We start from the raw sequence: 27,446 nt of genomic DNA, 5'->3' as shown, positions 1-27,446 counted from the left end.
TGTAAACTGTTTTCAAGGGATGCTGTTGGAATTTACTTCTTATTGGTGACACCCCTACTGCAGAACGGTATCTCGAGTTTTGTCATCAATTCAAACTGACAGGCTCGGCAGTATATGTGGTGGTAATACTGATAACAGTACGGAAAACCAATTATAAAACCATAGTACGGAAAACCAATTATCAAACCAGAGTGATGCACAATAACTAATTCTGAAGATTACAGTAGACGAGCAAAAAGGCATTGTGTACGTGATCAAACTCAATGAAATCCGGCAACGAAATAGCTCTGTTTTCTTCTGCTTTGACCTGTTTATTTCAGTTGAAATTATAATGGTTGCATACTGCCACGCTTGCTGAACATACTGAGTCGTCTCGCAATCGCCTCAGTTTCCTGGTTTTGTCAGGATGCAACACATTGTCGGGTCACTCATGGTCATTTCTTGTCACCTCGCTCCTGTTTCGTACACTGCGCGCCTATTTACACATGATATGTACACAAAGTAGGTTTCCGTAAGAAGACGGGTGTCTGTAACTGTGATTGTAACCGTTTATCTAATAATTGCCACATTCAAAATTGTCAGAAATTACAAATTTGTTTCAGCACACCCTAATTTTGCATCCAAGGGCGATAATTGTCGTCTGGTACAGCCAAGAGGACATCATTCTAAAATCAGGTTTTTCCCATAGAGCACTTGATAACCTTTACGTTGATAATTTGCCGTGACCTTTTATGATAGGAACATATTAAACCTGTTGGAAGTCAGAGGGAACATTCTGAAAACAACTTTTGGAAAGACTGTATATCAAAGCGATCCCTGCACCTTGGTGAGCATTATTTTGAGTTTATTGCCAACATAAAACACTCGCACTTTGCTATCAGACGCATTTCTCTCCCCCTTGCTGCCTCTGTTTCCTGTTCTCTGTCTCTCACTTTCACATCTTTCTGTCTGTCTGTTTGTCTGTCTCTCTGTCTGTTCGTCTCTCTCTCTCAGTCTGTCTCTCTGTCTGTCTCTGCCTCTGTCTCTCTGTCTGTCTCTATGTCTGTCTTTCTCTCTGTCTCTGTTCCTCTGTCTGTCTGTCTGTCTTTCTCCCTCCCTCTCTCTCTCTCTCTCTCTCTCTCTCTCTCTGCTTCCCGTTCGACCCTTTCTTTGTCTGTCCAATCTGTTTTGTCCGTGTTGGCGCCTTCTTGGTGTATTGTGGTATATATAAGTAATGCAGCTTTTGTTGAAACGATTATAAAGCCACTCAGTATATACAATTCAGGCCATCGCGAGTGTCGTATAGCCAAAAAAACACTGTTTGAAACACGCATTAAGTTTAATACATCTTTGGTCGATTTTGTTACACTCTTATCACCATCTCCCTGAAACCGAGACCTCAAAATTGATTCTTTTTTTTCCTTTTTTTTCTTATTATTTGTTTCTTCTATCTCTCATTCTTTCTTACTTTCTTTCGTTCTTTCTTTCTTCCTTTTTTCTTTCGTTCTTTTTTTTTCTTTGAAAGAAAAAAACAAAACAGGCCACCATGCTCGAAAAGAACAAAAATGGTGAGTAATTGGAACGTCTAATTTATGACAAAGCAAAACATTACAATCACAGATACTTGGACCCAAGGGCCTTTTAAGTGGACAGGCAAACAAACACTCATTCTACAGATAAGGAACGTGTTATGATAGTCATGGTCGGAAGACACTGATAGTTTGCTCAATGGTGTCGATTAGAAAGGCATCCAGTGAAACAAAATGTAAGTTTATACTCAGTTTAATTGCACGGTTCTCATTTAAAACGTTCTTCAAGGCCTTGAAGTGAATTGCATCAAGATTGAGAGAGAGAGAGAGAGAGAGAGAGAGAGAGAGAGAGAGAGAGAGAGAGAGAGAGAGAGAGAGAGAGAGAGAGAGAGAGAGAGAGAGAGAGAGAGAGAGAGAGAGAGAGAGAGAGAATGGACAATGAGTATAGAACAGGTCGAGGCGTGTGCGAGAAGGGAGGGTGTAAGATTTGTGAGATAAATGCAAAAAGCCATGAAACGAAGCCAGCCCATTGGGAGCCACGGGAAGAGGTGCGGCCACCAAGAGAGACTGACAGTGGGCATCAGGACAGAGATCTATACACGAGTTAAACAGTGTACAGTCCGTGTGTGTCTATCGACCAACCATGGCCGATCTCGGACTGTGTGATAGGGTGGCAAGAATCCACCGTTTTTAAAGGCCACGTCCTAATCGAGAGTTGACAATCATGTTCTAGGTATCTCCCCCGGGGCCATGGATTCAAACCACCTTCATACATAAGACATAAGATGATTTATTGTTTAATTGTATGGACAATAAATTGTCTTATGTCTTATGTCTTATGTTTTAAGGTGATTTGAATCCAGGGCCCCGTGGGAGTTACCTAGAACCAGGGCTCCCCAAACTGTGCGTCCTTGCGCCCTATACGTACTAGAAGCCGGGAAAAAGGACTGGGTGGCCGAGTGGTAACGTCCTTGCGCCCTATACGTACTAGAAGCCGGGAAAAAGGACTGGGTGGCCGAGTGGTAACGTCCTTGCGCCCTATACGTACTAGAAGCCGGGAAAAAGGACTGGGTGGCCGAGTGGTAACGCACTTGCGCTCGGAAGCGAGAAGTTGCGTGTTCGACCCCGGGTCAGGCCGCAATTTTCTCCCCCCTTTCCTAACCTAGGTGGTGGGTTCAAGTGCTAGTCTTTCGGATGAGACGAAAAACCGAGGTCCCTTCGTGTACACTACATTGGGGTGTGCACGTTAAAGATCCCACGATTGACAAAAGGGTCTTTCCTGGCAAAAGTGTATAGGCATAGATAAAAATGTCCACCAAAATACCCGTTTGACTTGGAATAATAGGCCGTGAAAGGTGAATGTTCGCCTAATAGGCTTGAAGTTTGCTGGTCGATGTGAATGCGTTATATATTGTGTGTAAAAAAAATGTCTGTTTGTCTGTCTGTCTGTAAAAAATTCCATTTCAAACGGCAGAAATTAATATGTAAAGCGCGGAGAGCACAGTTGTGGTTCGCGCTATATAAGCTCCCCATAATAAAAATAATTAAAAATAACCCATCGTACTGGCATGGGCCGGTATGCAAGAGTTGAGGTTAGAGGCTTTAGTCCGGGATACAGTGACTGTACCCTCAATGCAAGTTATTCCGGACTAAAGTCTCTATACTCGACTAATGCATACTGGCCCTGGAAATTGATGGAGCGGGTCCCGGGATAATATAGTTATATCCGTCATCAGTAGTATTTTCATTATATTTAGTGAAGTTTTGACTAAATATTTTAACGTAGAGGGGGGAATCGAGACGAGGGTCGTGGTGTATGTGTGTGTGTGTGTGTGTGTGTGTGTGTGTGTGTGTGTGTGTGTGTGTGTGTGTGTGTGTGTGTGTCTGTCTGTCTGTGTGTGTGTGTGTGTGTAGAGCGATTCAGACTAAACTACTGGACCGATCTTTATGAAATTTGACATGAGAGTTCCTGGGTATGAAATCCCCATACGTTTTTTTCATTTTTTCAATAAATGTCTTTGATGACGTCATATCCGGCTTTTCGTGAAAGTTGAGGCGGCACTGTCACGCTCTCATTTTTCAACCAAATTGGGTGAAATTTTGGTCAAGTAATCTTCGACGAAGGCCGGGGTTTGGTATTGCATTTCAGCTTGGTGGCTTAAAAAGTAATGAGTGAGTTTGGTCATTACAAATCTGAAAATTGTAAAAAAAATATTTTTTTTATAAAACGATCCAAATTTACGTACATCTTATTCTCCATCATTTTCTGATTCCAAAAACATATAAATATGTTATATTTGGATTAAAAACAAGCTCTGAAAATTAAAAATATAAAAATTATTATCAAAATTAAGTTGTCCAAATCAATTTAAAAACACCTTCATCTTATTCCTTGTCGGTTCCTGATTCCAAAAACATATAGATATGATATGTTTCAATTAAAAACACGCTCAGAAAGTTAAAACGAAGAGAGGTACAGAAAAGCGTGCTATCCTTCTCAGCGCAAGTACTACCCCGCTCTTCTTGTCAATTTCACTGCCTTTGCCGTGCGCGGTGGACTGACGATGCTACGAGTATACGGTCTTGCTGCGTTGCATTGCGTTCAGTTTCATTCTGTGAGTTTGAAAGCTACTTGACTAAATGTTGTATTTTCGCCTTACGCGACTTTTTTTTATATTTAGTCAAGTTTTGACTAAATATTTTAACATCGAGGGGGAATCGAAACGAGGGTCGTGGTGTATGTGCGTGTGTGTGTGCGTGCGTGTGTGTGTGTGTGTAGAGCGATTCAGACTAAACTACTGGACCGATCTTTATGAAATTTGACATGAGAGTTCCTGGGTATGAAATCCCCGAACGTTTTCTTCATTTTTTTGATAAATGTCTTTGATGACGTCATATCCGGCTTTTCGTGAAAGTTGAGGCGGCACTGTCACGCCCTCATTTTTCAACCAAATTGGTTGAAATTTTGGTCAAGTAATCTTCGACGAAGTTCGGGGTTCGGTATTGCATTTCAGCTTGGTGGCTTAAAAATTAATTAATGACTTTGGTCATTAAAAATCTGAAAATTGTAAAAAAAATAAAAATTTATAAAACGATCCAAATTTACGTTTATCTTATTCTCCATCATTTGCTGATTCCAAAAACATATAAATATGTTATATTCGGATTAAAAACAAGCTCTGAAAATTAAATATATAAGAATTATTATCAAAATTAAATTGTCCAAATCAATTTAAAAACACTTTCATCTTATTCCTTGTCGGTTCCTGATTCCAAAAACATATAGATATGATATGTTTGGATTAAAAACACGCTCAGAAAGTTAAAACAAAGAGAGGTACAGAAAAGCGTGCTATCCTTCTTAGCGCAACTACTACCCCGCTCTTCTTGTCAATTTCACTGCCTTTGCCATGAGCGGTGGACTGACGATGCTACGAGTATACGGTCTTGCTGAAAAATTACATTGCGTTCACTTTCATTCTGTGAGTTCGACAGCTACTTGACTAAATATTGTATTTTCGCCTTACGCGACTTGTTTATTTTGTATTTCCTTTGCTTTACTTTATTGTCCCATCACTGGGAAATTCGGGTCGCTTCCTCTCAGGGGAAAACTAGCAGCAACAGAGTCGCTATACCCAGGTGTATGTGTGTTTAGGTGTAATCGGCCACCTGCGCTTATGGCAGAATGACCGAGGTCTTTTACGTGTCACAGCGGTGACACGGGGGTGGAACATAAATACCATCTCTGAGTCTGCACATAAAGTTGACCCGTGTCCGTCCTGGTGTAACACGAAATTTTTACTCCACGAAAAATTTACTCCGGAGTAAAAAATTCGTACGAAATTCTTACTCCCAGTAAAATTTTTCGTACGAGAAAAGAACTCCCCAAGGCACGAAAAAATTACTCCCTCCGCGAAATTTTTACTCCCCATTTTTACATTTAGTCAAGTTTTGACTAAATGTTTTAACGTAGAGGGGGGAATCGAGACGAGGGTCGTGGTGTATGTGCGTGTGTGTGTGTGTGTGTGTGTGTGTGTGTGTCTGTCTGTGTGTGTGTGTGTGTGTAGAGCGATTCAGACTAAACTACTGGACCGATCTTTATGAAATTTGACATGAGAGTTCCTGGGTACGATATCCTCAGACGTTTTTTTCATTTTTTTGATAAATGTCTTTGATGACGTCATATCCGGCTTTTCGTGAAAGTTGAGGTGGCACTGTCACGCCCTCATTTTTCAACCAAACTGGTTGAAATTTTGGTCGGGTAATGTTCGACGAAGTCCGGACTTGGGTATTGCATTTCAGCGTGGTGGCTTAAAAATTAATTAATGACTTTGGTCATTAAAAATCTGAAAATTGTAAAAAAAAAATTTTTTTATAAAACGATCCAAATTTACGTTTATCTTATTCTCCATCATTTGCTGATTCCAAAAACATATAAATATCTTATATTCGGATTAGAAACAAGCTCTGAAAATTAAATATATAAAAATTATTATCAAAATTAAGTTGTCCAAATCAATTTAAAAACACTTTCGTCTTATTCCTTGTCGGTTCCTGATTCCAAAAACATATAGATATGATATGTTTGGATTAAAAACACGCTCAGAAAGTTAAAACGAAGAGAGGTACAGAAAAGCGTGCTATCCTTATCAGCGCAACTACTACCCCGCTCTTCTTGTCAATTTCTCTGCCTATGCCGTGAGCGGTGAACTACGAGTATACGGTCTTGCTGCGTTGCATTGCGTTCAGTTTAATTCTGTGAGTTCGACAGCTACTTGACTAAATGTTGTATTTTCGCCTTACGCGACTTGTTTTTACTTCCAGTAAAAATCTCGTACGCATGCGGGCGAAGGGATAATGCCAATATTTGATCTCGCGCAAACAAATGTCGCAATACCCCTCCCCCGACCCCTTCCACCCCCCAAACTAACAAGGGACAGGGGAGTCAACGTTTGGTACACCTGGCGTGGGCAGTTAAATTGCTCGTGTTAGGGTGGAGTAATTTATTCGTTTTTTATTCGTCAGGGGAGTAACATTTGTGTACAAAATGTTACTCGGAACACACCTGTTGTGGGGAGTTATTTTTTTTCGTAAAGGCAGTAACATTTTCGTACGAAATTTTTACTCCGGAGTAAAAATATCGTGGGAGTAATTTTCTCGTGTTACACCGGTCCGGACTCGAACCCGTGACCCGCGATCATAAGTCCAATGCTCTACCAACTCAGCTACCAGCAATGTACCAACGCAAATTTACGGAGCTAATCCAGCGAATGTAACTTCAATGTTTTTGTGATGGGCTCAGAGAGCTCCCTAATGTCTGTTGGACGTTAAAATGAGCTATCCGAGAATCATATGTCGGTGAGGAATGCGGCACTATAATTGCCTTCCGAAAATAAGAAGATGAACTTCCTGATCTTTGGACACTCTAAAGTTCCACTAAAAGTTAAAGCTGGGGGTCCCGTGACAAAAGTAAGAAAATGAACCTCCTGATCTTTGGACACTCAAAAGTACCACTGAAAGTTAAAGCTAGGGGTTCCGTGACAAAAGTAAGAAGATGAACTTCCTGATCTTTGGACACTCTAAAGTTCCACTAATAGTTAAATCTAGGGGTCCCGAGACAAAAGTAAGAAAATGAACCTCCTGTTCTTTGGAGACTCTAAAGTTCCACAAAAAGTTAAAGCTAGGGGTCCCGAGACAAAAGTAAGACAAGTCGCGTAAGGCGAAATAACAACATTTAGTAAAGCTGTCCAACGCACTGCATTTTTTCACCAAGATCGCATACTCGTAGTTTCGTCAGTCCACCGCTCGTGGCAAAGGCAGTGAAATCGACAAGCCAGAATAGTGCGGTAATGGTCGCGCTGAGCAGGATAACACGCTTTTCTGTATCTCTATTCTTTTTAACGTACTGAGTTTGATTTTAATCCAAACATATCATATCTATATGTTTTTTGAATCAGGGACCGACAAGGAATAAGATAAAATTGTTTCTAAATCGATTTTTGAAAATTAATTTTAATCATTATTTTCATATTTTTAATTTTCAGAGCTTGTTTGTAATCCAATTATAACATATGAATATGTTTTTGGAATCAGAAAATGACGAAGAATAAGATGAAATTGTTTTTGGATCGTTTAAAAAAAAGAAGATTTTAATGACAAGTTTCCGATTTTTAATGACCAAATTCATTAATTATATTTTAAGCCACGAAGCTGAAATGCAATACCAAAGTCCGGCCTTCGTCGAAGATGGCTTGGCCAAACTTTCAATCAATTTGATTGAAAAATGAGAGTGTGACAGTGCCGCCTCAACTTTTACAAAAAGCCAAATATGACGTCTTCAAAAGTATTTATCGAAAAAACAATCCCGTCCGGGGATATCATTCCCAGGAACTCTCATGTCAAATTTCAAAAAGATCGGTCCAGTAGTTTAGTCTGAATCGCTCTACACATACACACACACACACAGACAGACACACACACACACACACACACACACACATACACCACACACACACACACACACACACACACACACACACATACACACACACACACACACACACACCACGACGCTCGTCTCGATTCCCCCTCTATGTTAACACACTTAGTCAAAACTTGACTAAATGTAAAAATGAACCTCCTGTTCTTTGGACACTCTAAAGTTCCACTAAAAGTTAAAGCTAGGGGTCCAGAGACAAAAGTAAGACAAGTCGCGTAAGGCGAAAATAGAACATTTAGTCAAGCTGTCGAACTTACAGAATGAAACTGAACGCAATGTAATTTTTCAGCAAGACCGTATACTCGTAGCTCATCGTCAGTCCACCGCTCGTGGCAAAGGCAGTGAAATTGACAAGAAGAGCGGGGTAGTAGTTGCGCTGAGAAGGATAGCACGCTTTTTACATTTAGTCAAGTTTTGACTAAATGTTTTAACACGGTCAGAAAGTTAAAACGAAGAGAGGTACAGAAAAGCGTGCCATCCTTCTCAGCGCAACTACTACCCCGCTCTTCTTGTCAATTTTACTGCCTTTGCCACGAGCGGTGGACTGACGATGCTACGAGTATACGGTCTTACTGAAATATTGCAGTGCGTTCAGTTTCATTTTGTGAGTTCGACAGCTTGACTAAATGTTGTATTTTCGCCTTACGCGACTTGTTCTAGTTTATATTTTACCCATCATTTGTCTAACAAAAATGACAAACGAAAGGGAGGGTGCTTCGCGGTGTTAAAGGAGGTAATCTTGCATTTTGTGTATTCACTTAAAACACAACTTTAGCTCTTTTGAAGCAAAATGTTTTCTACTAAAAAATGGTTAAATGTGATTGAGGATAGCTGCGTGTTCGTGTTTATGTGTGTTTGTGTATATTATATATTTATATCTGTGTGTGTGTGTGTGTGTGTGTGTGTGTGTGTGTGTGTGTGTGTGTGTGTGTGTGTGTGTGTGTGTACCCATGTTTCCACAGGTTTGGTTGCCTAAATCACCATAAGGCAACCATCCACACGTGGATGGCAACCTAAACTCTGGATGGCAACCTAATTGTGTGGATGGTCGCTTCATTTAACACCGTTAAATTGACTTTTTTGACGGAAAGAATGTCATAACAATGTTCAAAATGACATTCTTTCCGTCCTCTATAGGCGACGAAATAGGTCAAATTTTGTGCATTTTTTAGTGCAAAATTCTTCGATGCCGGAGCGAGTACTGCACCCAGTGCTGTTGTAGTGCAAGTGCACTAGAAAGGCACTACACCCAGTGCCGCCTCTTAGGTAACCATCCACACTTTAGGTGCGTGTGTGTGTGTGTCTCCTGCTGTGTTTTTTGTGGGGTGTTTTTTACATTTAGTCAAGTTTTGACTAAATGTTTTAACATAGAGGGGGAATCGAGACGAGGGTCGTGGTGTATGTGTGTCTGTGTGTGTGTGCGTGTGTGTGTGTGTAGAGCGATTCAGAGTAAACTACTGGACCGATCTTTATGAAATTTGACATGAGAGTTCCTGGGTATGATATCCCCGGACTTTTTTTTCTCATTTTTTCGATAAATGTCTTTGATGACGTCATATCCGGCTTTTTGTAAAAATTGAGGCGGCACAGTCACACCCTCATTTTTCAATCAAATTGATTGACATTTTGGCCAAGCAATTTTCGACAAAGGCCGGACATCGGTATTGCATTTCAGCTTGGTGGCTTAAAAATTAATTGATGACTTTGGTCATTAAAAATCAGAAAATTGTAATTAAAATTTTTTTTATAAAACGATCCAAATTTACGTTCAACTTATTCTTCATTATTTTCTGATTCCAAAAACATATAAATATGTTATATTCGGATTAAAAACAAGCTCTCAAAATTAAAAATATAAAAATCATGATCAAAATCAAATTTCCGAAATCGATTTAAAAACAATTTCATCTTATTTCTTGTCGGTTCCTGATTCCAAAAACATATAGATATGATATGTTTGGATTAAAAACACGCAAAGAAAGTTAAAACGAAGAGAGGTACAGAAAAGTGTGCTGTGCAGCACAGCGAAACCACTTCCGCGCTAAACAGTCTCGTCAGTTTCACTGCGTTTTGCACGAGCGGCGGACTACGGTCATTGTGAAAAAATGCAGTGCGTTCAGTTTCATTCTGTGAGTTCCATGCCACAGCTTGACTAAATGTAGTAATTTCGCCTTACGCGACTTGTCTGTACCTCTCTTCGTTTTAACTTTCTGAGCGTGTTTTTAATCCAAACATATCATATCTTTATGTTTTTGGAATCAGGAACCGACAAGGAATAAGATGAAAGTATTTTTAAATTGATTTCGAGAATTTAATTTTGATCATAATTTTTATATTTTTAATTTTCAGAGCTTGTTTTTAATCCAAATATAACATATTTATATGTTTTTGGAATTAGTAAATAATGAAGAATAAGATGAACGTAAATTTGGATCGTTTTATAAAAAACTTTTTTTTTTAAATTATCAGATTTTTAATGACCAAAGTCATTAATTAATTTTTAAGCCACCAAGCTGAAATGCAATACCGAAGTCCGGCCTTCGTCGAAGATTGCTTGGCCAAAATTTCAATCAATTTTATTGAAAAATGAGGGTATGACAGTGCCGCCTCAGCTTTTACAAAAAGCCGAATATGACGTCATCAAAGGTATTTATCGAAAAAAAGAAAAAAGTCCGGGGATACCATTCCCAGGAACTCTCGTGTAAAATTTCATAAAGATCGGTCCAGTAGTTTGGTCTGAATCGCTCTACACACACACACGCACAGACAGACAGACAGACAGACAGACACACACACACACACACACACACACACACACACACACACACACACACACACACACACACACACACACACATACACCACGACCCTCGTCTCGATTCCCCCTCTATGTTAAAACATTTAGTCAAACTTGACTAAATGTAAAATTGAACCTCCTGTTCTTTGGACACTCTAAAGTTCCACTAAAAGTTAAAGCTAGGGGTCCCGTGACAAAAGTAAGAAAATGAACCTCCTGATCTTTGGACACTCTAAAGTTCCAATAGAAGTCAAAGCTGGGGGTCCCGGTGTAACACGAGAAAATTAGTCCCACGAGATTTTTACTCCGGAGTAAACATTTCGTACGAAAAAGTTACTCCCTTTACGAAAAAAGCACTCCCCCATCGCACGAGAAAATTACTCCCCAAGACAGGTGAGTTCCGAGTAAACATGTCGTACAAAAGTGTTACTCCCTTGACGAATAAATAACGAATAAATTACTTCACCCCAACACGAGCAATTTAACTTCCCATGCCAGGTGTACGAAATTTGTACTCCCTTGTCCCCTGTTAGTCTTGGTGGTGGAAGGGGTGGACGGAGGGTAGCGCGACATTCGTTTGCGCGAGATCACTTATTGGCATTATCCCTTCGCCCGCATCCCATTTTTGCGTACGAGATTTTTACTGGAAGTAAAAAAAATGGGGAGTAAAAATTTCGTGGAGGGAGTAATTTTTTCGTGCCTTGGGGAGTTCTTTTCTCGTACGAAAAGTGTACTCGGAGTAAGAATTTCGTACCAAATATTTACTCCGGAGTAAATTTTTTGTGGAGTAAAAATTTCGTGTTACACCGGGACCCTCTATATGCCTGGTGCTTCCGCGAAGAGCCCTGTAGAGCTATGTCAAAATCAAAGATTGGCAGTGGTGTTGCAGGTCACATGAATGCTTTCACCCCACGGGTCAAATACCAAACAAGTCGCGTAAGGCGAAATAACAACATTTAGTCAAGCTGTCGAACTCACATAATAAAACTGAACGCACTGCATTTTTTCACCAAGACCGCATACTCGTAGTTTCGTCAGTCCACCGCTCGTGGCAAAGGCAGTGAAATCGACAAGCCAGAATAATGCGGTAATGGTCGCGCTGAGTAGGATAACACGCTTTTCTGTATCTCTATTCTTTTTAGCGTACTGAGTTTGTTTTTAATCCAAACAGATCATATCTATATGTTTTTTTAATCAGGGACCGACAAGGAATAAGATGAAATAGTTTCTAAATCGATTTCGGACAATTAATTTAAATCATAATTTTCATATTTTTAATTTTCAGAGCTTGTTTGTAATCCAAATATAACATATGTATATGTTTTTGGAATCAGAAAATGACGCAGAATAAGATGAAATTGTTTTTGGATCGTTTAAAAAAGAAAATATTTTAATGACAAGTTTCCAATTTGTAATGACCAAATTCATTAATCATTTGTTATGCCACGAAGCTGAAATGCAATACCGAAGTCCGGCCTTCGTCAAAGATTGCTTGGCCAAACTTTCAATCAATTTGATTGAAAAATGAGGGTGTGACAGTGCCGCCTCAACTTTTACAAAAAGCCGGATATGACGTCATCAAAGACATTTATCGAAAAAATGATATCCGGGGATATCATTCCCAGGAACTCTCATGTCAAATTTCATAAAGATCGGTCCAGTAGTTTAGTCTGAATTGCTCTATACACACACAGAGACAGACAGACACACACACACACACAGACAGCTAACAACTTTGACGTCATACTTAATAAGCTACACTTGTCCATGGAGCATGGAATAGCGTTTTTGCCCTTTGGATGCAGTGTACATAAACTCCTATGCTGAGCTGCGAAACAATGTCGCTGAATGATGGAGCAGGATGATTACATTTGAACTTAATTTGAACGTCTGGAAAGTGCTCTGTAGAGTTTGTTTGTTTGCTTAACTTGACGCCCAGCCGACCACGAAGGGCCATATCAGGGCGGTGCTCTGTAGAGAAAGAACACTGTTGCTTGTTACTCTATTTCATGACGTCATTTTGCGTTTCTCAAAATGTTGAGACGGCACAGTGTTGGCCGCGTTTTTAAAGCTATTTCTTTGGATATTTCACCAAGTCTTTGGCTCAGTCTGGACTATGTCCCAAGCACTGTTCGTTTGAGAGAAAGGAGAACCCTGTGTCACTCCTCTCTTCCGGTGAGCGTGACCCGCTTTCAAGTGCACAAACAACAAAAAGAGAAATTGTTGTTGCAAAAGAAACTAAAGACAGACCCCCTTCAAAGAAAACAAATAAACCAACAAAAGCAAAATACGACAGTCAAAAGTTTTTAACGCGGATAAATATAGTACGAAGGGGAACTGTGGTTGGGAAGGACAGAATGTGGGAGACAACGTCAACGATCGAGGTTTGTCGGCATAAACGGCGTCACTCAGCAAAAAATAGACACAACGTCAGAGCCTTACATCGTAAAAAGGAGCTCGGGGTAGGAACACAGAGATATAGAATTCTATATCTCTGTGGGTAGGAAAGAACGATGCAGGGGGTGTGTATAACGACTTGGACAGCCTAGTGGGCGATGGGGATGAGGGAAAAGAAAAGGTATGAGGTTGGGCTGGGATGGGGGTGTAGTTGGTTCATGGGGGAGAGGGGGGGGAGGTGATGTGAGGGGTGGGCTGAGGTTGGATGGGGTTGGGGGCTGTGATGGTCGTAACTGTAGTAGAAGGGGTGTATGGACGGAGAAGAGGGTGGATAGAACAAGGCATCAGACAACAATGGTGGAGATAGGAGTGGGTGTGGGGGTCATCAGGGCACGGAGAAGAGAGAGGGGAGAGAGGGAGGGGGGGGGGGGGCAATAAGGTTGGGTGGACAGGCATACAACAGTAAAGGAGCAAGTAGTAAAATTGATATTAAAAGTCCTACGGTTTTTTGCCATTAAGGACTTGAATGTTTGTCCGCTTTAAAAAAAAAAAAAAAAAAAAAAAAGTCGCGTAAGGCGAAAATACAACATTTAGTCAAGCTGTCGAACTCACAGAATGAAACTGAACGCAATGTAATTTTTCAGCAAGACCGTATACTCGTAGCATCGTCAGTCCACCACTCGTGGCAAAGGCAGTGAAATTGACAAGAAGAGCGGGGTAGTAGTTGCGCTGAGAAGGATAGCACGCTTTTCTGTACCTCAAGTCAAAACTTGACTAAATGTAAAAAGGAAAGGAGCAATGGTTCGAAGAGAATTTATAGAGGATAATGGCAGCTAGGGTGGGTGCGGGGGTGCGGCGGGAAATGTACGAACCAGGGGAGAAGTAGGGGGGGGGGGGGGGGGTAGAGAATAGCTGGGAGCCGCCATAAGACAGTAAAGTAGCCATGGCTCAATATTCCCCCTCGCCCTCAGTCCTGTCAGCACAGTTATCAAAGTTTGATGTTACACGCTCCCCAGGGGTGGGGGAAAGGGAGCGCGGAACGAGCGGACTGGTCGCTTGGCGATTACACTGTCGCGCCCTCTCGCGGCGAGAGACTTTGGGCATCAAACAGCTCCAAATCCGGGATTGACTAAAACGCCATCCGCCCTCCCCGCATCCCTGTGCCGCAGTTGAACCCGCTGTGTAAGGCCTCCCTATTTACCCCCCCCCCCCCTCCTCCATCCCCATCTCCCTTTTTAAGACCTTGGCTTTTTACATTTTGTAACACGATCTTCACCCTCCCATTATTTCTATGCAGTGAAAACCCTTTTCCGATTTTAATATAGCAGATATTCTTTTTCTACTAGCTGATATATTTCCTTTCTCTTGTTTGAATTGTGTGTTGCCCAAGCTACAAAACGTGACGAAAAACAATAGCTAAGGTAAGTCTTACACAAAGTTTAATAAATGTTCTGTAGCTTGGCGGGGAAATAGCTCAGTCGGTAGCGGCGCTGGCTTCAAAACCAGTTGTCGCAATCGGCGTGGGGTTCGATCCCCACGTTCGGCGAAGGATTTATTTCCCAGAGTCAACTTTGTGTAGACTCTCCTCGGTGGCCGAACACCCCCGTGTGCACGCATGCGCACGATAAAGAACCCAAGTTCACAGCGAAAGTCTCAGGGCTTGGAAACATGAATACACGCATGCAGGAAAAAAATATATGGGTAGCGCCGTATACTGTATGGCAGCTCGCTTTCCCCAGGGAGAAAGCAGCCCGAATTTCCATGAGGGTGGGAACCGCACAGGACTATATGAATCTTATCCTTATCCTTATTCTTGTTTTCAAGACTCTCTCTTTTCAGATTTTCGCAGCTTTTGAGTGGTCTAGAAAGACGGGTTCCAGTGTACCAGAGAGTCCACGACTGTCCCGGCCCATCCTCGTCACTGGACACGCTCCGTGCGCAGAATGGCGGGGTGAATGGAATTACTGCACTCAACCTTAAAGTCGACGACACCCCCTGCGGGACTTGTTGAGATATCGGAGTACCAGTCTCACAGACCGATCACTCCTTAAAGTGACGGCGGAAGAATCTGGGAGATTAACGAAGGTCAAACATTGTTCAATTTGCGCTTCTTTGCGGACTCGAAAAAGACTTCCGTGATTGGGTTAACGGAAACTTTGGTTTGGGAATTCCATGATTTTGAGTTACAGACTACATGTGGTTGTAACAATTCTGCAGTAGCTATGGTAGAACAGACGCGATTATCATCGTCGCATTTTTTTTCTCTCAAAAGGGCTCTTACTGAACCCGGAAAAGTGGGAGAGTTAGGCCATTAACTAACTGCGATAATCAAACCTAACTGCCATTATTCAAAATACACCCCAGCAGCCCGGCCGTTCCTTCCTTCAACAACGTGTTCTATGCAGGGTGCAGAGCCGGGACTGCCGTCAATGAAAACCCGTCATCAGCAGAAACCTGCGCAAGAGTCGACCCGAACAGGGACCTATATTTAGATCTATGACCCGAATAAGCAGGTAAAATTCCTCCGAAAACGGCGTATGGCTGCCTAAATGGCGGGGTAAAAAACGGTCATACACGTAAAATTCCACTCGTGCAAAAAACACGAGTGTACGTGGGAGTTTCAGCCCACGAACGCAGAAGAAGAAGAAGCAGGTAAAAAATGTCAACTGTCCAGGACACAGTGAAGTCAAAACGGGAACTCCCACCGCTGTGTCGTAACACAAAAACACAGCGATTGACGGATGTCATTGTGAGGACACAAAACGCAATAAAACTGCTGCTTCGTCACCATGCACTGGGCTTTAACCGGGAACTACACTAAACTGCGATGGTCCGACTTGATCGTCAAAACGCAGCGAGCCCTGTAGCCCCATCGTGACGCACAGAAGGAGGCCCAATCGCGTTCAACCAATGGTTATTTTTAGACGAGGACTGCGTCAGAGAAGTGTGCATATAATTATGTGAGTGGTACGTAAGCTTGCTTCACGAGCCACGGGACACATCCCGGACTTTCCAACGTCCAAGGTCGCCAACTGTCAACATGTTTCCTCTATCGCCAATTTTTTTCAAGATTCATGTGTTACCCAATCTTGAGTGGCAATAAGGAAAGAAAGCGAGAAAGGGGACGAAAGATGGAATTAAAAAGAAAATCATAGTGATTCATGCCATACCCGGTTTTGCATCTAAAGACAGAGAGAAAGCGAGGAAGGAATGAACAAATTAATGACGGAGAAAGAAAGATTGAAAGAAAGAAAATGGAAGGAAGTAAGAAAGAAATGAAATAAAAGAAAAGAAGAAAGTAAGAAGGAACACAAAAAAAAGGGGGAAAAAAAGACGGAAAGAACAAAACAGCGAGAGAGAGAGAGAGAGAGAGAGACAGAGAGAGAGAGAGAGAGAGAGAGAGAGAGAGAGAGAGAGAGAGAGAGAGAGAGAGAGAGAGAGAGAGAGAAAAAAAAAACCTATTAGAAAGGGCAGAAAACATTTGGAAAAAAAAGACAGAAAGATAGCAACAAGACAGAGAGTTGACAAATAGACAGACATACAGACAGACAGACAGACAGACAAGAAAAACCCCACTGAAAACAATGGAAGAAAGGACAAAATAAATTGATGGGAATTATTTTATCCTGACCAAGTTGTAGGTACATTTTGTTCCTATTTTCTTTTTGTATGTTCTGTCACGTTCGTTTGTTTGCTTCTTTTTCAGTTATTTATTTATTTATTTATTGATTTATTATTCAGTTTTTGTTGTTGTTGTTGTTGTTGTTGTTGTTATTGTTTATTGTCGTAATAACTTACTGACTTTCTCACCTATTTACACACACTTGTCTTCCAGTCTGTCTACCTGATTGCTTACTTACTAACGTACTACCTACCTACCTACTTACCTTCCTACCTACCTGCCTTTCTGCCTAATGACCGACCTAATCACCCACCTACCTACCCACCTACCTACCTAGCTATCTACCTACTTCTTTCCTCCCTTCCTTCCCTTCTTACTGTCTGACTTACTAACCGACTTACTAACTGACTTACTGGCTTGCTTACTTACTTACTTGTCTCGTTTGGGTTTATTAGAAATTAGAAACTGTGCATTGCGTATCTTTCGCAAAAATGTTTATCTTTTTCTTCCCCTGAAAAATAACGTACAAAAAACACACATGCTCTTACCCCCCTTAAGACTCGTGTAATGTCTGTAAGCTCCTTTACTTTCTTCAGAGTGGGAAAACATTTTAGCTTTTGCGTCCAATGGCTTTTACTCGCTCGTTTTGCGTAAAAACGAAGACAAAAGAAATCTGTACGTTTTTGTGTGTGTGAGGAAAAATGCATGAACATTCGTGGTTTGTCGGGTAGGTCTGGTGCAGAAGTAAGGTCTTCACTTGAAAGTGCGCGTTTTTGGTGTAAAAAGGATTATTTTATTTATCGTTTCTTTATTTTGTAAGGGCTTTCTCTGTGCCTTTTTTTAAAAATAGATTCTTAGCTTACGCAGTGCAAAAAGGAGTTGTTTACGCAAACCCAAAACAAATGCCAATACAACACTCTGGTGACACAGAATGTCTTCTCTGGACGTTAAGCATCTATCACACAGTCATACTCATTAGTTTAAAAAGCTCTAACCGTCTTCTGATTTAGCGAGGGAAAAAAAGAAAAGAAGTGTCCTTATGGTGGTTGCGAAAGTGACAAGATGTTAATCTCACAACACGCATGATAAATGACAAAGCGAAGAAGATACAAAGATACAAAGACACAAAAGACAGTGTGTAAAAACTTTCACGCAAATTTAGATAACTTCCGTCTTTTCTTAAATGATAATACCTGTAACTTACTAAAATTGTTTTCCGTTAAGTAACTAACAGGTGCTCATAACATAACTGTTGTTTGTTAAAAATATCAGTATTTTCTTTTTGCTTATGAGAGAGAGAGAGAGAGAGAGAGAGAGAGAGAGAGAGAGAGAGAGAGAGAGAGAGAGAGAGAGAGAGAGAGGGAAGGAGAAGAGCGATAAAGAGAGAGACAGAGAGAGACGCGCGCGCACACACACACACGCACGCACACACGCACACACACACACACACACGCACGCACACACGCGCGCACGCGCACACGCGCACACGCGCAAACGCACACACACACACACACACACACACACACACACACACACACACATTTCATGTTCCATTTGTGGCAAGAAAACTTGACTACGTTTTCAGTAGTTTAAGTGTGTTTGAAAAGATTGTTGATTGTGACATAATCTCTGTTGCAACGTCGGACCATAGAGGCTGTAGTATCCATATTAAAGTCTCTGATGTCGTTAGAGGAGAGGGTTATTGGAAATTTAAGAATTCCCTGTTGCATGATGTGAAGTTTGTTGATCAAATGAACAAAATGTTTGACACATTTGAACTTGATGATGAAGAGGATTATCAACTTGGTTGGGAATTACTGAAAATGGGAATCAAGGATTTCTCCCAAAATTGTGGTAAACTTAAAAGTTTTGAAATAAAAAATGATGTTGCAAAATTGTATGGAGAATTAAATGAGTTGGATAAAGCCCTTGGGATCTCCCCTGACTGTATTCAAACGCAAGGTAAACGCCAGAAGGTCAAGCTGCAGTTAGAACTGTTTGAGCAGCGTAAATCGCTTGCAGCACAGGTGTGTGCAAGAGTTCAATGGATCGAGCAGGGTGAAAGGAACACACCTTTTTTTTCTTGGGTTATAAAGGGCGAGAGCAAATGCAAAAATAATGGAAAGTGTAAAAGATGATAACGGACGAATTGTTACAACGCAAGAGGATATTATTCTTGTTCAAAAAACGTATTTTGCTGATTTGTATAAACGAAAAATTGATAAGGGAAATATGAGTTTTAAAATTTACACCTTTTTGGATGGAACAAAGGTTTTAAAAATAAATAATCAGTACAAAGAAAGTTGTGAAGGGGAAGTGTTAGAAGGGGAAGTTTTGTCAGCGCTAAAGCGTATGAATAATGGTTCTGCGCCTGGAATTGATGGATTAACAGTTGAGTGCTTTAAGTTTTTTTGGAGGAGTCTAAAAAGGTATATACTTGCTTCTTTTAACTCTGCTTTTAAGAATGGATCTCTATCTAATTCACAGTGTAAAGCGGCAATTACACTTATTCACAAAGGGAAGGACTTTTTAAGAAATGATTTAAAGAATTAGAGACCTATTTCACTGACCAATACAGATTATAAGTTATTAGCGAAATGTTTAGCTCTTTGGCTCTCTGGTGTTATAGGGAATGTTGTTAATGAGGATCAAGTTGGTTATATAAAAGGGAGACGTGTTTCAACCCTACTGCGATTAGTTCATGATGTTTTAGAACATGCTGATTTACATAATAAGCCTAAATTGATGGTGTCAATTGACTTTTTTCATGCATTTGATTGCATTTCCAAAGAGTTTATGTTGAAGATGTTTGAACAATTTGGTTTTGGAACTGATTTTGTGAAATGGGTTGATTTTTTGATAAAAAAACGCAAGACGTTGTGTAAATTATTGTGGTTGGTTATTTGAATTTTTTAATATTGATTCCGGAATAAGGCAAGGTTGTCCTTTTTCCGCACCAGCCTTAGTACTAGCAGTTGAATTGTTAGCAATCAAAATTCGAGAGGCCAAAAATATAAAGGGTATGTCATTATGGAACAACGGAGATATGGATAAAGTATTGAAAGTATTGTTGTACGCTGATGATGTTACATTGTTTTTGCAAGATGAACACGACATGTTCCAAGCCCTGGCTTTGATTGATACATTTTCGGAAATATTAGGTTTGAACATAAATCACCCACAATCCAAAATAATGTGGTTTGGGTCACGGAAGAACTGTAGGAATAAGTGTTGCGGTTTTGCATGTACAGACAAAATGAAAATTCTGGGTGTATATTTCTGTAATTACATGCGTGCGTCAAAAGTGAGAGAGAATTGTGAAGAGAGAGTGAATGTTGCGAAAAGGCTGATCTGCGCGAGGGAGAAAAGGAATTTGAGCATTATTGGTAAAGTCTGTGTATTTAAAACGTTTATTCTGCCACATTTTGTCTATATAATGCAGGCGCAGATTGTACCAGACGACGTTTTTATTGAAATTAATAGGTTAATGTTTCGCTTCGTGTGGCGCAAAAAAAACTGCAATAGAAAGGCATTTGAAAAAGTGAAAAGAACTGTTTTATGTATACATGTAACGAAGTTAAGCAAGGTGGATTGAATATGATTGATTTGCGACAGATGCAGTGTTCCTTTTTGTTAAGCTGGGTTGTGAACTTAACTCTGTCTAATGAAGACCAGAAATGGTCATGGCTCCCAAAAGCACTGTTTTCCGGTTTTGGGGGTCGCTTTGAATGTTGCTTTTGCGAACATTAATAGCAAACAATTTAAAGGATTGGACAGTATTAAATCGGAATTTTGGTCCGCTGTGTTGAAGACATGGCATGATAATAATCAAGTCGATCATGGTAATTCTGTATCGGGTTTGTTGTGGAACAAGAACGATATTATTTATCAAGGTAACCCATTCTTTTTTGCGGATTGGGTTAAAAGTGGTATAATGTATGTGAGCGATGTGTGTGAGAATGGACGTTTTACTTCCTATGAACAAATGTGTGAAAGAACTGGCTACAATGCAAATAGATTACTTGAGTATAATGTTGTTCGTACAGCTGTACATCTCCTTTTAAGAAATGTAGTTATAAGCGATGTAAATTGTTCACTAATGAAGTTCGATTACGTGTACTGCATTGGAAAATATTGCAAAACATTTATCCAACTAATCTTTTATTGTGTAAAATGAAAGTGAAGGCTGATAAAAACTGTACATATTTTGAGGATGAACTTGATGGATTGGAGCATTTTTTCTTTGAATGCCCAACCGTGCTCAGGTTTTGGAAATATATTGAAATGTACATATTAGTAAACATTGGCGAAAGAATTAGGTTGAATGTTACAGATGTCCTTTTTGGTATAAAAGGTAACAGCAAAAATATGAAGAAGATTAATCATATTATTTTAATCGCAAAGATGTGCGTAAGCATTTAAAAAAAAACGATTCACGATTAACACTGGACATTATTCTTGGAAAACATGTTATTTTGAGATTTCAACATTAATCTGAAGTTTTATTAATCAGAAACAAATTATAGTTTATTGTCCTTGATTTAAGGTAAAGACAGGCAAATGTTATGATGTGAGTATTGTTTTTGAATAGACCCATATATGATGAGATATGATCCTTTTGATGCTACACATGTTGACACCAACAGACACAACACTATAGTTTATTGTCCTTGATTTAAGGTAAAGACAGGCAAATGTTATGATGCGAGTATTGTTTTTGAATAGACCCATGTATGATGACATATGATCCTTTAGATGCTACACATGTTGACACCAGCAGACACAACACTATAGTTTCACGTATGATTAATTTTTGTCCTTTTGTATAATGTAAAATTTAACATAAGTTTTTCTGCATCTCATGTAAATGAGAAAGTATGTGTACAAACAGAAAACACACAGATACCATGTTTGTTATCACTTGTTTATTGATTGAATAAATTTTGGAGAAAACACACACACACACACACACACACACACACACACACACACACACACACACACACACACACACACACACACACACACACACACATACACACACACACACACACATGTTATTTATGTTGACCTGTCTAGGCTACAACACGTATACTCCATGTAAGGACAAACGGAACGGTTGCCATTTTACAAGTTTAATGCATTTCATTTCCTGTGACTGTAGCAAACGACAGACCCTTACAGGAAATACGTAGAGAGACTGAAAACACGGCATAATTTGCGTTGTTCTTAATTAACTGATTAATGGGAAAACCCCCCTTTACAAACAGGAAATGTATTTGAATGTCAGGTAAGAGTTTCTGAGGCCGGAAAAATTATGAAGGTGGGTTTTTTGACGTAAAAGTGTGTCGAAAAGCATTATTTTTTATTCATCTTGACGGAAAAACTAATAAATGAATTCCGGAAATAACTCTGTCGGGTTTGTATAGGTTGTGAAATTGTGATTACCCTTGCTTTTACTGGGACAAACATTAGAGGGGCCAATCACTAGCGCGGGGTGTGTCTGAAACACGTGGACAGGAGCACGTGTGAATGTATTTGTTCGAGAAAAAGCAGGGGTACTCACTCTTTCACAACCCATACAAACCCGGCGGAGTTATGTCCGAAAATCTTCTAATTTTAACTGCCTTTGAGGAATTTACCAATCCAAAACGATCAAATAGGCCCTACTGTATTACTGTGCCAGGGTTATAAAAACTAAAAATTATAATAGATACATACAAACAAAGATTAAAAAAAAGGAAAAATGTAGGAAAAATTAAATAAATCAATAAATCTTTAATTAAAATAAATGAAGAAAACCATGGACAGTGAGACAAAATACTCAATGTACAATAAGCAGATAAATGCATTAACTAATAAGTTCATAATTCAATTGATTCATAATGAATTGGTTAAGCATTAAAAAAGGAAGAAAAAAAGACAGAAAGAAAGAAATAAAGAGAGAAAGAAAGAAAGAGAGAGAGACACATACACGTGTAGACATTAATGTAACCCCTTCCCTCTGAAACGGTGACAAGGGACGCTACATTCACAGTGCCAGACATATAAATTCAAGACGTATTTTTGTTTCGAAATTGCAGTAAATCAGACACTTTTTGTTGCTAAAGAAAACAATGTACAGGGGATTGCGGCTCAGCGGTTTCACACTTTCAGGAAGTTATGATTACATGCAAGAAGGAAAGTTCACTTTACATTGTATTCGCGATTGCAGGCAACTTTCTAAAAGTTTCATGAAAAAAAGTGAGATATGTCTGTAGAATAACATTAACAATTTGTAGTATTTTTGCAAGTGTAAATAACACTGATTTACACGAACTCTTTGAAAGTTTCATTCTGAATTCGCTGCTGACGATTTGCTACAAGTTGCCTGCGTGGGCCGGTGTTGTAACTGTGTGTGTGTGTGTGTGTGTGTGTGTGTGTGTGTGTGTGTGTGTGTGTGTGTGTGTGTGTGTGTGTTTTCAAGTTCGCAAGTTGCAAGAGAAATGATATAAATTGTGATTTCTTTTTCCTACCGTATCGATCCACGACTTTGTCATTTTTGCCTTTTGTGAACGTAGTGTATATTTTCAAATTAGAAACTTCTGTTTTGGTCGGGTCAAATGTAGGAGTGCCCTCTTTAAAAGAATGTCGTCTGTTTTCTGTCAAATGAAATTTTAATTAAAATACGCCTCGCTAACCATTGACGTATTGGTCAAATGACACACCATCGAATTGCTTTCTTTAGTAACACAATCTGATGTAGCTGTTTTCGGTGGGTTTTTAATGAAATGTAGCTGTACCCAACAGACGAATTCCGAAAATAATTCCGTCGGGTTTGTATGGGTTATGGGAGAGTGACCTTTTCTTGCAAAATCTCGTACAAACATTGGAGGGGTCAATCACTAGTCGAACTCTCCGAAAAGCTTTTCGCCAAACTATAAATCTTGAATTTGGTATCAGTATGTAGTCCAAAAGGTTAGTTTATATGTTGTGATACAAAACAGTTCTGTGACTTCAGACACTGACACTTCGCTCCCTGCATGCTTTCTTACAAGTGGTCTGTGCGTCGTTCGTCTTAATGAATACACCCCCCTCCCCCCTGCCCCCCCCCCCTTCCCCAGGTTCCCCGCCACTCGGGGTCACTGTGCTTGTATGTGTGTACGGTCATAGACCATTTATCCTGGACCGCAAACTAGCTCTCTCTCCGCTCTTTCTCTCTATTACGAGGTAGCGGCCTCTCGCATTTAGGAACCTACGCTTACATGGCCTTTCAGAAATCAGGGGGATGTCATATCCGGTGTCGATTGTAAACATGGACGAAGTTGCCGAGGTAAGTTCTGAAAATGCTAAAATAAACTCAGCTAAAGTGTATATGGAACATGTTTTTCGATGAGTTTTGTTAAGTTTAGTTTGGAGTTTTGGAAAATCCAGTTCATTGCATGTAACCTCCCATTGTCACAAATAACTGGAGCGTGCTTTCTTTTCACTGTCTTCGAATCGCTGGCCTTTCAAACCGGACGCTAAGCGCCCCTGAAAGTCGAGCGTCGTAACCTCGAAGGGTCACGTGACGAGTTGGCGGTCCAGGCTATTTGGTCTATGGTACGGTCAAGTAATGATCAAGCGTTCAATACAGCAACGAAACCTTGGTGCTGCCTGAGAAGTGTTGGATATTGGGCGAGCCCAAGGGATAGCATGCTTCCAGGAACTTGTCAGCTTAATATAATAATAATAATAATAACGGGCATTTATAAAGCGCCTTATCAGAAGTTCAAAGCGCGTGACAACAATACATGTATACAAAAATCATACAATCACTGTCAGATTCAAACAACACATCATGCACATCTCACATCCCCAGACTCTATACTAAGGAACTATCCGTAGTGTTGTTGGAACAAGTGAGTTTTCAAATTGGACTTAAAAGATGAAATGGATGGAGAGTGACGTAATTGAAAGGGGAGTGAATTCCATAACTGAGGTCCATAGTACGAAAACGTGCGGAAGCCATGAGCCTTGCGTTTAAAGCGACCTTGACGGAGAAGTCGAGCATCATCAGAAGAACGAAGGGTGCGAGAGGGAGTGTAGAGGGAGACCAGTTCAGAAAGATAGGCAGGTGCCGATTCAGAGATGATATTGTAGCAGAAGCAGGCAGCTTTATACCTAATACGTTCAGATACAGGAAGCCAGTGAAGTTCTTTCATGAGAGGAGTGCAGGGTTGTCGATGCTGTGCTCTGAAAATGAGACGTGCAGCAGAGTGTTGTACTTTTTGCAAGGGTTGGAGAGTGGAGTCAGGGCAGCCTATGAGAAGGGAGTTGCAGTAATCTAATCTGGACAGAATGCAGGATGTAACGAGAGTTTTAGTGGCATCAACAGTGAGAAATTTTCTTATGGAACCTATTCTTCTGATCTCAAAGTAGCATGTCTGACAGACTTTTTTGATGTGTTGTTTCATTGAGAGGTGGGAGTCCATGATGAACCCAAGATTCCTAGCACTATCAGAGAGAGAAATGTCACTAGAACCTACTGTAATGGAGGCTGGAAGGGAAGTGGTCGAAGAGGAAGCTCCAGAGAAAAGAAGAAATTCAGTCTTGTCATCATTTAACTTGAGCATATTGTTTGTCATCCATGATTTAATATCTGAAGTGCAGTTTTGGAGACTGGGCGTCACCGCTTGGATTTCTGTAGGCTTGCATGCTTGTTGGAGTTGTGTGTCGTCTGCAATCCTTAGCGTATCACCAATTCTTGTCCCAAATAGAAATATTCTCTGAGAGGACGTTAACTCCCCCCCCCCCTTTAGTTTTAGTCGTCTGCAAAGAGGTAGTGATTGACTGCGTGTTGCTTGATGACGGCAGAGAGAGGAGTGGTGTATAGTACAAATAAAACTGGGCCCAGAACTGATCCCTGGGGAACGCCGAAACAGAGAGGAGATGGAGGAGATGAGAGATTATTGACAGACACATACTGACTACGGCCCTGTAGATATGAACTAAACCAGTGAAGAGCGGTGGAGTGAATGCCAAAAACAGATTCGAGACGAGAGAGCAGAACAGAGTGATCGATCGTTAAGAAACACGCGAACGGAAAAAACCCCATGGTCCTGGTATTCCTAAATCAGGATTATGTCGTTTGTAGAATTGTGGAATGAAGCTGCTGCCTGCGAAAGTTTCCTGCAGGGAAATGTAAGTCATTCCCCTTCGAGGATGCGACCAAAACACGAATCAACAACACCAAGTATGATAAAAGGACAAAACACGAAATAACAAGACAAAACATGAAATAAGACCAAACACGAATTTACACGAAAAACACACCATAAAATGTCAAGACAAAACATGAATCAACAAGACAAAACATGAAATAGCAAGACAAAACATAAAATAACAAGACAAAACACGAAATCAAAACTTCATTCAGGCAAACTGATTAACTGCATGGTTGCATTTCAATAGCCCACATTTGTTAAGATCGAACTGACACATACACATGTAAACTCCCTTCATGCCAAGAAGAAACAACATGCAAGTGCAGTCCTGTATCGAATCACACGTCACAATATTATGTCACTGAACCCGTCTCAATACGCTCTGCGGCGTTTCACTAACGATAAAGTCACCGGGATTGGTAATGAAAAGTCAATGGGTGTGGGTGGGTTTGGGAATGCTTGTGAGACGTAAAATATTCATGTACAGCCTTCTCGTCTCGCTGTTGTTTGTCGACAGGTTGACGTGCAAGTTTCAATCCAAAAGGCCACCGTGCAGCAGGTAGCGGTTTCATTGGGCGATGACCAGCCTGGTTGGACAATGGACACCACAGTCACAGTGACCGCCGGGGTCAGTTTTCGTTCGGACGTGTACCTTTTCTCTCTCTACCCTTTGCGTCCCGCTGTAAAACTGGGTTTTTTCCATACTGTGGAACCCCCCTTTTAAGGCCTCTTAATTCAAGACTCCCTCTCTTTTAAGACCATTTTATGATATGGTCTCCTTCATAAGGTCTGTAGATTTACCCCCTTTTAATACTCCATCCTTTGGAAGACCTAATTTTCTCAGATTTTGGAATGTCTTATAAATGGGGTTTACATTTATACCCCCACTCCCTCGCAAAAAGCCTGTCATCGTCAAATGGCCTTTTTGAGGGTGACAAATGAATGCCAATCGTTGGAAAGGCTCGGTGCTTTTGCCTGCAGCTTCTTCGTTCAAATAATTGCGGAAATATAACCCTGACGCTTGAATCTACAGGGAGACAGGGCCTATATACCGTGTTTTGTATCTCTAGCGTTTGTCTGTTTGGTGTTTTTGTGTGTTTTGTTGGTCTGTTTCGTGTTTTTGTGTGTTTTGTTTGTCTGTTTCGTGTTTTTGTGTGTTTTGTTTGTCTGTTTCGTGTTTTTGTGTGTTTTGTTTGTCTGTTTCGTGTTTTTGTGTGTTTTGTTTGTCTGGTTTGTATTTTTTGTGTGTTTTGTTTGTCTGGTTTGTATTTTTTGTGTGTTTTGTTTGTCTGTTTCGTATGTTTGCTGTGTTTTGTTTGTCTGTTTCGTATGTTTTCTGTGTTTTGTTTGTCTGTTTCGTATGTTTGCTGTGTTTTATTTGTATGTTTCGTGTTTTTCTGTGTTTTGTTTGCATGTTTCGTGTTTTGATGAAGGTCGC

The 27,446-nt window shown here is 40.4% G+C and overlaps 1 protein-coding gene across 9 annotated transcripts in view; it reads right to left on the bottom strand.

The window, feature by feature from the left end:
* Window positions 1-27,446, bottom strand: part of LOC138981833 (uncharacterized) — a 110,250-nt gene that overhangs the window by 52,218 nt on the left and 30,586 nt on the right. The gene's annotated exons all lie outside the window — the stretch shown is intronic.

The sequence above is a fragment of the Littorina saxatilis genome, linkage group LG12 (genome assembly GCF_037325665.1).
Source record: "Littorina saxatilis isolate snail1 linkage group LG12, US_GU_Lsax_2.0, whole genome shotgun sequence".
NCBI lineage: Eukaryota > Metazoa > Mollusca > Gastropoda > Littorinimorpha > Littorinidae > Littorina > Littorina saxatilis.
The sequence above is the reverse complement of the archived record's forward strand: the minus strand, read 5'-3'. Positions and strand labels throughout refer to the sequence as shown.